General features: G+C 43.9%; 1 protein-coding gene across 1 annotated transcript in view; it reads right to left on the reverse strand.

Annotated features, from left to right (window-relative positions):
* The window catches only part of LOC101979864 (cytochrome P450 4X1), a 42,445-nt gene that overhangs the window by 29,291 nt on the left and 1,760 nt on the right, over nucleotides 1–11,394 (reverse strand). The window contains exon 2 of the mRNA XM_013348483.2: nucleotides 3,765–3,840. The gene's annotated coding sequence lies outside the window, so the exon portion shown is untranslated. The remainder of the gene's footprint in view (nucleotides 1–3,764; nucleotides 3,841–11,394) is intronic.

Here is an 11,394-nt window from a genome sequence, read left to right on the forward strand (position 1 = left end):
TTTATTTTTACAATTTTTCCTGTTATAGTATTTTATGGTTCTTATCCAATTTTTTTTTTATTTTACAGAAGCTATTAGTACCTGTAAGACTGTTCTTTTTTTAAAAAAAATTAAATGACAATACATGCCAACCACAGTTTCCCCTCCCTCCACTCCTTTTAATCACCCCCATCTCTCCTCTCCCCCAGATCCATTTCCCTCAGTTTCTTCTTTAGAAAAGAGCAGGCCTCCAAGAGGCAACAATCAAACAGGACAAAACAAGATACGATAAGACAAGGTAAAAGCCCTCATATTGAGGCTAGATAAGGTAACCCAATAGGAGGAAAAGAGTCAAAAAAGAAAAGAGAAGACTGAAGAAACCCCCACCCCCACTGTTAGGAGTCTCACAAAACCACCAGACTAACAGCTATAACATGCAAAGGGCCTCGTGCAGACCCGTGCAGGCCCTGGGCTTGCTGTCTCAGTCCTTGGGAGTCCTCGTGAGCCCTGCTTGTTGGATTTGGTGGGCCATGATCTCTTGGTGTTCTCCACTCCCTCTGACTCCTACAGTCCCATTTCTCTCTTCCACAGGGTTCCCCTATCTCCAAGAGAGGGACCTGACGGTGACCTCCAAAGTAGATCTCCCCTCTGGATAATGTCTGGTCTTTGTACCTGCTCCCATCTGCTGCTGGAGGACGCCTCTCTGACAAGACAAGGTACTGATCTACAGTACAGCAGAAAATCATTAGGAATCATTTCATTGATTCCGCCTCCCCCCCCAGTTCTCTTTGATTCTACTGCAGGTTGGGCTATCCAGTCTCTGTTTCCTGGCCATCCAGGCAGTATCGGGAGAGCACGGGCTCCCTCTTGTGGCCTGGACCTCAAGTTAAACCACACATTGGTTGTTCACTCTCACAAGTCTGGGCCACCATTGCCCCAGCATATCTTGCAGGCAAGACAAGATTGTAGGTGGAAGGTTTTGTGGCTGGGTTGGTACCCAGGTTTCTCTTTCCATAGCATGCAGAACACCTTCTTGTGCCAAAGAGACTGGAATGTAGTGGTGAAAGAAGTCTCTAAGGTCACACCAACTCGACCTGTCTACGTTCGATGAACTATGCGGAAGTTGTCTTTGGCAATGGGGCCCCACTGTCAGTTTTCAGAAGAGACTTTTTGTCCTAGCATCAGCCTGGGGTGTTCAGGGATCTCAGTGGGACCTTGATTAACAATTCAACTGAATGTAACCCAGTCCCACTACTAAAAGCCTTGCCTGGCTACAAAAGATGGCCAGTTCAGACTCTATCTTCTGCCGCTACAAGTCCTCACTAGGGTCACCCTCTTAGATTCCAGGAAGTTTCCACTGCATTAGGTTTCCACACAACCCCTCAAATGCCCCCAATTCCAGTTGTCTCTCCTTGTACTCTTTCATTCTATCTTTCCCCATACCAACACCTGATCCCTCCCACTCCTGTCCCCTCCTGTCCCCATCCACCCACTAAATCTACTCTATTTCCCCTTCCCAAGGAGATCTACACTTCCCTCTTATCTAACCTCTTTATCTAACCTCTCTGGGTCTATGGATTGTAGCTTGATTATCAATAACTTAATAGCTACTACCCACGTATGAGTGAATACACACATTTGTCTTTCTCGATCTGTGTTACCTCACTCAGGGTGATATTTTTCTAGTTCTGTCCATTTGTCTGCAAATTTTATGATGTCATTTTTTAGTAGCTAATATTCCATTGTGTAAATGGCTCATAATTTTTTTATCCAGTCCTCAGTTAAGGAACATCTAGGTTGTTTTCAATTTCTGACTTTTATTCATGAAGTCTCAATGAACATAGCCGAACAAGTGTCCTTGTAATAGGATGGAGCATCCTTTGGGTATATGGCCAAGAGTAGAATAGCTGGATCTTGAGGTGTATTGATTACCAGTTTTCTGAGGAACTGCCATATTGAGTTCCATACTGGTTGTACAAGTTTGCACTCCCATCAGCAATAAAAGAGTGTTCCCCCTTTTCTACATCCTTGACCATAGGAGCTGTCACTTGTATTATTGATCTTAGCCATTCTGAAGGTGTAAGATGGAATCTCAAAGTAGTTTTGATTTGCATTCCCCTGATGGTTAAGGATGCTCTCAGTCATTTGAGATTCCTCCAGTCTTAGTTAGGGTTTCTATTGCTGTGAAAGACACCACAACCATGAAAACTCTTATAAGGAAAATACTTAATTGGGGTGGCTTGCTTACAGTTTCAGCATTCAGTCCATTATTATCATGGCAGGGAGCATGGTGGCACGCAGACAGATGCTGTGTTGACTGCATCTTGGCTTTCAGGGAACAGAAAGGCAACTGAGTCACTGGCAGTATTCCAAACATAGGAAACAGTTTCCTCAACAGTGGCATAGCTCCTCCAAGCAATGAGGAGCAGGAAGTTACTGGAGAGCCACTGCAAAGTCTCTTGAGTGACTACTACTCACACCTCTTTAATGCCTTCTACTAGTCTCGGAGGATAAAAACTACTTCCCTAGGTGCCCAGAACCAACCTTTAGAGAGGCACTTGGATTCATTATTCAGAAAAGGCACCAGAATGTTAGAGATGATGAGTGACATGTCTGTATCCATACAGTCAGCACATGGCAAGGCAGGGAACAGGTCCAATGGTAGGTGAAGGATCTCATCCTAGGAAGGGGCTCAGTTCTGGTCATCAGTTGGTCTCTAACGTCAGCCAAAAGATACCTCAGAGCAAAACGCCTTTGATTTATGGCACAGAACTTCCTGATGAATTCAGTTGGCATGTCTTCAGAAAAGAACCACATGTCTATAGCATCTATCTAGATATTCTGTCTGTCCTCCACTCTCAGGGAATCCAAAAAGACTTCTTATTATCTTTTATCTACAGGCATCGAGATTTGGGGCTCAACTTAGGCAAGGAATGCCCACCAGGAAAGGTGACAGAAGCACTCTCTGGAAAAGTGACGGGAACACCCATCAGGAAAGGTGACAGGAACACCCATCAACAAACGTGATGGGAATACCCATCAGCAAAGGTGACAATAATATCCATCAGGACAGGTGGCAGGAACACTCATCAGGAAAGGTGACAGGAACATTCATTAGGAAAGGTGAAAGAACACCTATCAGGAAAAGTGACAGGAACACCAATCAGGAGAGGCGACAGGAACACCCTTCAGGAAAGGTAACAGGAGAACTCATCAGGAAAGCTGACAAGAACATCCATCAGGAAAGGTGACAGGAACACCCATAAGGAAAGGTAACAGGAACACCCATCAGGAAAGATGGCAGGAACACCCATCAGGAAAGGTGACAGGGGTGTCAACCTCTCTGCCCACAGCTTGGCAGGTGGGTAGATTCTCAGGGCTTCCCTGATGCACATGATGGTGTAGGATAACTGGTCCAAGTGGTCTCTGGAATGAAGGTCAGCCTGAAAAACAAGCTGAGCCCGACAGAACCAGAGAGTCTATCCAAAGTCAGGATTCTCTTCTTTTTGGGCTCTCACACAATGTGATGGGGCTCCACACTCAGGAAGATTCTGGAACTTCTCCTTGTGTCTCATAGTGGTCATAATGTGTGGCCAAAGCATTGAAGACCCAGGAGATGCTGACTGTGGTGTCACAACCCCTGAAATGAAACTGTTCATCTCACCACACAATTTTTCATGACATGAGCAGTCTGTGTCCCTCCCTTTACTCCTGTGCAGAGTCTTGGGCCTCAGCCCCACCCACTCACTCCAGAAATAGAAGGATGTTCAGAAAAATCCAAGCACCTCTTTCCTCCAAGTTTCTCCAGTAATCCTCCATCCTGCAGCTGAGCCTTCCTTGCCTTGATCACTCTGTCTGCAGCTTGAAAATGATTAGGAAACAAGGATAGAAGTCACTGTAACCTCCAAAACAGCCCCCTAGCCTTCTAACCTCAAGCTCTATTTAGTTCAGGAAGCATGTGGGCATATAGTGGTTTAGGATTGATGTCTAGCACTTGTCTCCCCTCTGACCTATTGCCAGTTTAGACTTCGCTTGAGATGTTGAAATATGTTCCAAACAAAACTGTTTGATTTATGCCAGGGGTAACCAACCTCAGGCTTTCTGACATCCTAGCACCACCCCCACCACCAATACTTGTTTTAGGAAAATATTCAAAGTGAGTATATCCTAAATCTCTCAGGAAAGCAAGAGAGACTGGTTCTACATGAAGAGTCTTATCTATTTTGTCTGGGCTGATTTTGTTAAAGGATATGGGACAGAAGAAGGAGAAAAATATTAGTGTATTTATGAACAGTCTGGCAGGCATAGTTGGTCTGTAATCTTCGGAGGTCAGCTTTATAGAAGGAGTTTTGCTGAAAGAGTTTCATCATACTCGAACTCTTTACATTGCTCAGGTCACTAATAGCCTTAGGCAAGACTGAACGTTCTTCGGGTGGGTGGGGAGAATACACAACAGATTGATGATTGGGAGGTCAGAACGAGAGAGACTGACTCAAACATTCCCTGCTTGATGGGATAAGCAATGCTGAAGCTCTCATTCATTCTATTACAATCCTGTGAAGCTCAGGCCCTTTGAATGTGGCACGTTCAGTCAAGATTCTTCTCTCATACAACACATCCTAATCACAGTTTCTCCTTCCTCCACTCTTTCTAGCTCTTCACCTCACCTGTCCTCTCCCGCAGGCCCAGTCATCTCCATTTTCTCTTCAGAAAAGAACAGGCCTCTGTTGATGGAGGCCACTTGTTCTTTTCCCGTCTGCCCAGACTTAAAATAATCACACCGAAACTATATTAATTGCAATACTGTTTGGCCAATAGCTTAAGTGTATTTCTGGGCTAACTCTTATACCTTAAATTAACTCATTTTTGTTAACCTGTGTATTGCTACGAGGCTGGGCATCTGTCTCCTGCAGGCAGCTACATGGTGTCTCCCTGACTCTGCCTTCTTTACTCCTCTATCTGCTTGGAATTCACACCTTGTCTTATTCTGCTAAGCCACTGGCCAAAACAGCTTTATTCATTAAATAGTAAAAGCAACACATAGACAGAAGGACTTCCTACACCATTTCCACTTTTCTGTTCAAATAACTAGACAACAATGCCCAAATTCCCTAAATTATTGTTTATAAATGTTTCTTTACATTTAAAGGGGAATATGCCATAGAGATTTGCATTGGTATGGATCTTGCCTATTGCTAGAAATTTTAGGTCAACTTTGTTATATATATATTTCTGCTCTTGATTAAGGTATTGTGTTTGTGCAGCTCATTTCAAAATGCAATGTATAATTAAGAAATATAGGTTAATAGATAGTCATCTATAGTAGTCAAGCTTGTAGTCATGTTAGATTTTCTAGATGTAGAGAGATGTATTTCATATGGATAGGCATTCTTCATATCTTCAAAGACTACAGAATATGACATTTAAAATGTTTTAAGAACTTACACTTTTTATGAAAATAAGACATATCTGCTCCTGACAGCACCAATTACTTCAAGAGGAAGATGGGCATCGAAGATGCTCCTTAGAGAGAGAGAGAGAGAGAGAGAGAGAGAGAGAGAGAGAGAGAGAGAGAGATAGTAGGCAGAGTCAGAGAAAAGCCGTGTAGCCATGTATCTGCCACTGGAAACAGATGCTTCTGTTGGAGCCTGCTGAAACTTTGCCAGTAGGCCATGACCTTGTGGTGATGCACAGATTAATGGAAATGTGTTAGTTTAGGATATAAGAGCTAGCTAGAATACACTTAAGGTATTGGCCAAACAGTATTGCAAATAATATAGTTTCTGTGTGATTATTTTGGTTCTGCACAGCCAGGAATGAATAAGTGGCATCCCCCAACAAATTGGCACCAACATGGTCAGATAAGTTTTAATTTAATACAGTTTTGTGTAATTATTTCATGTTTGAGCATCTGGGAATGAATGAGCAGACTCCATCTACAGGCCTCCAAGAGACAACAGTCAAAGAGGATAAAACAAGAAACAATAAGACAAGGGGAAAGCCCAATAGGAAGAAAAGAGTATCAAGAGATAGTGGGGAGATAGATAGTGTTAGTTTGGTGCCAGGTCTAAGAGGCATCCGAAGGGGGAACAAGAGGGTAATGGGTATAACAATTCCCATGGATAGGACAAGGTGTTGTAATAGCCTGTAGTTGAGGAACTTCAGGAGTACTGAACAAAGAGCAAGCTGTTTAGTGGGTTGTCAACTCACCCAATGGGGGTCAAGGCTAACTACCCAAGAAGATTTGACTTCTGGTACGAGGGCTTTCAAGTAGGCTAAAGGCTTGCCATAAGGCAACAAAAAGCAGAGCTCAGGAACAAGGGTTCATCCACAGGAAAGAGACAGGGAGTGGGGTCATATAGTATTACCAAAGCTGGGAAGGCATAGAGAAGCTGTGGTATTACAGACAGCTTTCAGGGGACGTGGTGCCAGACAGTTGTCTATATTCTGTCAATTATGTTCTAAATAAACACTGATTGGCCAGTAGCCAGGCAGAAAGTATAGGCGGGACAACCAGACAGGAAGTAGAGGCAGGTCAATGAGAACAGGAGAATTCTGGGAAGAGGAAAGCCCATTCCTCTGCAGTCCTGCCCAGACACAGAGGAAGAAAGATGTGATTGCCCTGCTGAAAAAGGTGCCAAGCCATGCGGCTAACATAGATAAGAATAATGGGTTAATATAAGTTATAAGAGTTAATAAGAAGCCTGAGCTAATGGGCCAATCAGTTTATGATTAATGTAGACCTCTGTGTGATTTCTTTGGGACATAGCAATTGCGGGAACCAGGCAGGACAGAAAACCCTGATCACAGGGTGAGTCAGAAAAGGGGGAAGGAATATCCCAAGGAAGGGCTACAATATCCCAATTGGGCCTAAAGAAGCTGCAGGATTGTAGTTTTGAGGGTGGGGGTGATGGGGTTAATGAAGGAGGGTCATCCATAGCCATAAAAACCATGGCTGGGGCACTTCCATCTCCAAGTGTACCAAAAAAGGCTCAGACTCAGGGAAGTGTTTACACTGACTGGAGGGCAGATGGGATGCTGAGCAATTGGTGAGCTGGAAGAAGAGTCTGTTTCTGGTGGAAATGAAGGATATGGTCCCAATATGACTCAGGCCTCAAGAGGGAGCTTAGGCACCAGGAGAGTCTATGTGAGTCATGGAACCAATGAAAGAGCTATTCTTTATGAATTTCGCATCATATACCCCAATCCCACTCTTTGCTCTGTCCCTCCATATCTGCCCTCTGCTCTTGCAACCTCCCCCACAAAACAAAACAAACAAAAACAAAGAGACAGACAGAAAGAAAGAAAGAAAGAAAGAAAGAAAGAAAGAAAGAAAGAAAGAAAGAAAGAAGAAAAATAGGAAGGGAGGGAGGGAGAAAATTCTAGTCTTGGAAGCTGCAGTATGTCATGGTGTTTGCTCAAGCATCTTTACTTGAAATGAATTCATTGCAATGTTTATTGCAATGAGTCATTGGTCTAGTTCAAGGCCTTTTCCTTCTGCTGTACTCTCACTACTGAATTGTTGCCCTGTGTCATGGAGGTCCTGCAGCTTTGGTTCTGCAGGACCAGTCCCTTCACCCACTCCAGCTCATCATGGATGAGGTAGATATTGGGGGTGGGCCAACTCAAAGCCCTGGAACTTGACCTAGGTGGTAGCTGAGTTGGTCAGTACTCTCTCCTGCACTGACACCACCAGGGCCAGGTTTTCTGTTTTTCTCAGGTGAGGGGTGGAACAAGCTCTCCTGACTGTGGCAATTGTCAAGGGATGGAACCAGCTCTTCCATGCTCATGTCATTGGGACCAGCTCTCCCTCATCTGTGTCACCAAGGCCAGCTAGCTCACTGAGCATGTTCCAGAAAACCTATATAAACCCTCTCCTCTTCCCAACCCTCAGTTGTCTCTCTTCTTATTCAGAGGCAGCCAACATTCTGTTTTTCTCCCCAATAAATCTCTTGTGTGAGGTTTGTTGTGTGGTGTGACTTTGTGGTATTCCTTGGTTTCTAATTGCCAAGACACCTTTGTGCAAGGGTGGTTGGATAAAGTAGCTAACTTCTGAAGAGCCTTTATAGTTGTTTCATCGGGAAGTGGATTATGGGGAGTAATATCTTCCATCAAGCATGATACAAACATCTCCCTTTCTGCTAGCTAGCATTCTACCAGGGACATTTCTGTCTTCTCAAGTCACCTGGTTGGTGGCATCCAGATAGCTAAGTATTGCTTTAAAGGCATCCCCAGTATAGTTAATAAGTATTTCTTGATTATTTTACATTTTTTCTACTGTTAACCATATAATATACTCTATTTGAATTTCATAACTATTAGGCTTTTAGTCTTAAATTCATTTGGGACTGAAGAAGGACGTTTAAAAGAAATCCCACACTAGCTCAGAATTGAGAATAATAGAGGGTTATTTATTTAGGGGTAGACTCACAAGTCACAATCCTCTGCTAGAATGGAGAACAGCAACTGAATCCCATAGCCGGAAAGGAGGCCGAACACGCTCTTTATATCAGCATAAAAAGTATAGGAGGCCACGCTCAAGTGGGTGGGTAACTTAAAGGCTACTGGCTGTAGGAATTCCTACAGCATGGAACTTCCCAGAGTACTCCTTATAGAATCAACCCAAAGGATCTAGGTACTGACTTCTTAGCCCTGAGACTAGCTTTACTAAGAGAAGAACTGGAGACCAGGATAAAGGGCTGGGCCAACAGTTCCCATATAAGTTAGGTGGCAACCTTGGGCAAAGGATTTCTCTATTCACATAACCATCAAATGTCAAGTAAAGGGGACACTGTGTGTAGACCCACTTACTCCTCCATTGCTTCTGTTAGCTTGTTGCATATAGGCTCCACCATCCCCCACTGGGCAGGAGCACGCACCCCCCCCATCATGCAAGGCATGAAAAATTCATCTTCCCTATTGATAAGGAGGGAGTTCTGATGGGTCTTCCTGTATAGGCAAGAATGAGAGCAAAGGACTCTGGCATATGTTATGACCACAGGTATCTGTATCCTATGATAAATCCAATAGGCATTTTAATGTGGTAGAATCAGTATCTCATCCAAGGGAAAAGGGTCCTGCTTGAGCCTGAGGTTGTCCTGCCATGCAGGCATAACAATCACTCTTACTGAGTGCATGTATTGCAAACTTAGGTCATTTTACCCAAGTATTCAATTATCCACATCCAGTTTCTATCAGCATACTTAGGAAAAAAGAGCAAAATAAATTCTATCAACATTTTGACCTTTAAGCAATGAGGCATTGTCAGGTTCTTTTTTTAGAATTAATTTTAAAGACTACTTAGGGGATTCACAGGGGTGGGGGTGGGAGTTTTTGTTTAGTTTCCACGGGGTGAGACAAGACTGGCACCAAACCGAAGAGTGAGCAGAAAGGCTGCTTTAGTTAATTAATTACCAGACTTCTCAGTATTCCTTTTTATAACACACAGATACAAAACAATTTGTTCTTAGTCTTAATTTCAAAACGTTTCCCTGCAGCTTGGGTGTCTATGTTCCCCAGCTTCGGTTGCATTCCAATTATATGACTAGTGATGCAATGATTGATTCCATCTCTTTTCCCCGTTCAGTTTCATTGATTGACAGCACCAGGAAGGGCCCCTTGGGTCAGTTTTCTTGTCATCTTTCCAGATTTTTATTAGTGATTCCTGAGCTCAAAAAGATGGCCTGGAAATTCAAGTGAGGGAGACTCAGCCAAAAAAAAAAAAAAAAAAAGTCCTGTAACCTAAGAGAGCAAAGCGGAGAAGCGGAGAAGAGAGACATGACATCGTTTTTGAGAAACAGATTCTTAGATTCCACGGTGGAAAGGCCTTTGAATGTGCTAAAGTATAGGAGGCTGTGCAACATTTTGTATGCAGACAGGCCCACATCCTCTTTCTGAGTCATTCTAACCCTAAGTTAGACGGAGGCATTTAATTATGACTTACCATAATCTCTTTTTGATTGTGAGCCCTTTGGAGTCTCTTTGGTTTGTCTCCAGCCCTCTTCTGAGAAAACCTTAATTGTATTACCAACAGTAGCAGCCAGAAGTGGAGAGGCCTCTAGCTTTCAAAAGGTATGGTCTGTTACCAGTAGTATGCCTTTTTAACTTAAAGATACTATATCTTCCTCTTTCCTATGGCAAGTTATATATCCCTCACCCACTTGTTTAGCAGTGGCAAAGACCCCCCCCCCAACAGTTATAACTTTTGCATAATGATAAGGAGAGGAGGGGAAAGGGCTCAACTTTCACTTGTCTGTTACAGGCTCCTCAGATCTTAGGACCATCATAGTGCTACCCCGAGACCATGCCAGGATCACCAGAAAAGCCAGGTTTAGGAATCAGTACTTGCATCATTGGCCTCTCTGTAAACTGTCTCGCCATCCATCTCATGCATCAGACCGCATTTTTAGCCTGTTGCCAGTGCCTTAAGTCACTGTAGAACTTCAGATTGGTCTCAGGCTTCATCCATGCAAGTCCTGAGGCTGCAGTAAGCTCCCCTCTGCTCTTAGGAGCAGGTCCACCCAAATGAATCATTGTGGAACTGGGTTCTTACCAGTCTGATGACTGGTGCTTCCTGAACTGGTTTCTGGACCCCACCAGGTTCTGGGGTGCTTTAGGAGTCCTTGCCCTGGGAATCTATCACCCTGGCAACAAGGGACACAGAGCCACCATCTCCATATCTCTTCACAGGGTCCCCAAGTAATGCTGTGGAGTTCTGATCACAGAGATGGGATACCATTATGTCTTGGTGAAACCTGCTTCAAAGTCCTGGTCACCAGGACTCAAAAGAACACATTTGTATCACTCAAAACCAATGAGTTTATGGTAATTTGCTTTTGCTGGAACTACGAAGCTTAGGCTGAGTCATGCAGTCAAAGAAGAAAAGTCCTGGGGAGGAGGAAGAAGGCAGAGGAAGAGTTAGGCAGAGAGTCAGAGATGAAGGCAAGAAGGAGACAGGTAGACAGAGTCATGAGGGAGATGGATAAGGAAGAGGGTAAACGGGTAGGAAACGGCAGACTCCACAACAGCTAGGCAGATAAAATGCAGATGTGGGCACAGTCAGGGCATGGGAGCAGGCTGCAGGAAGACAGAATGGCAGATAGCAGACACAGTGAGCCTCTCTATCAAGGGTATAGGAGCCTTGTGAGACACAGGTGGATCCCATTATTGAATCAAAAAATATAGTTGTACCATAAGAATAGGGATCCTGGAGGGATCTGGCAGTAGCTCAAGGTGAGCAGGGTCAGGGCAATAGCTCCCTCAGCTCACTCATGGCAAATTATTTCCCTGTAGGTCAAATAAAAGGCAGTAAAAGAAGTAAGCTCAAGCCCTGTATTAGTCAGGGTAACGATTTATAGAATGAATCTCTCTCTCTCTCTCTCTCTCTCTCTCTCTCTCTCTCTCTCTCTCTCTCTC

The sequence above is a fragment of the Microtus ochrogaster genome, chromosome 10 (genome assembly GCF_000317375.1).
Source record: "Microtus ochrogaster isolate Prairie Vole_2 chromosome 10, MicOch1.0, whole genome shotgun sequence".
NCBI lineage: Eukaryota > Metazoa > Chordata > Mammalia > Rodentia > Cricetidae > Microtus > Microtus ochrogaster.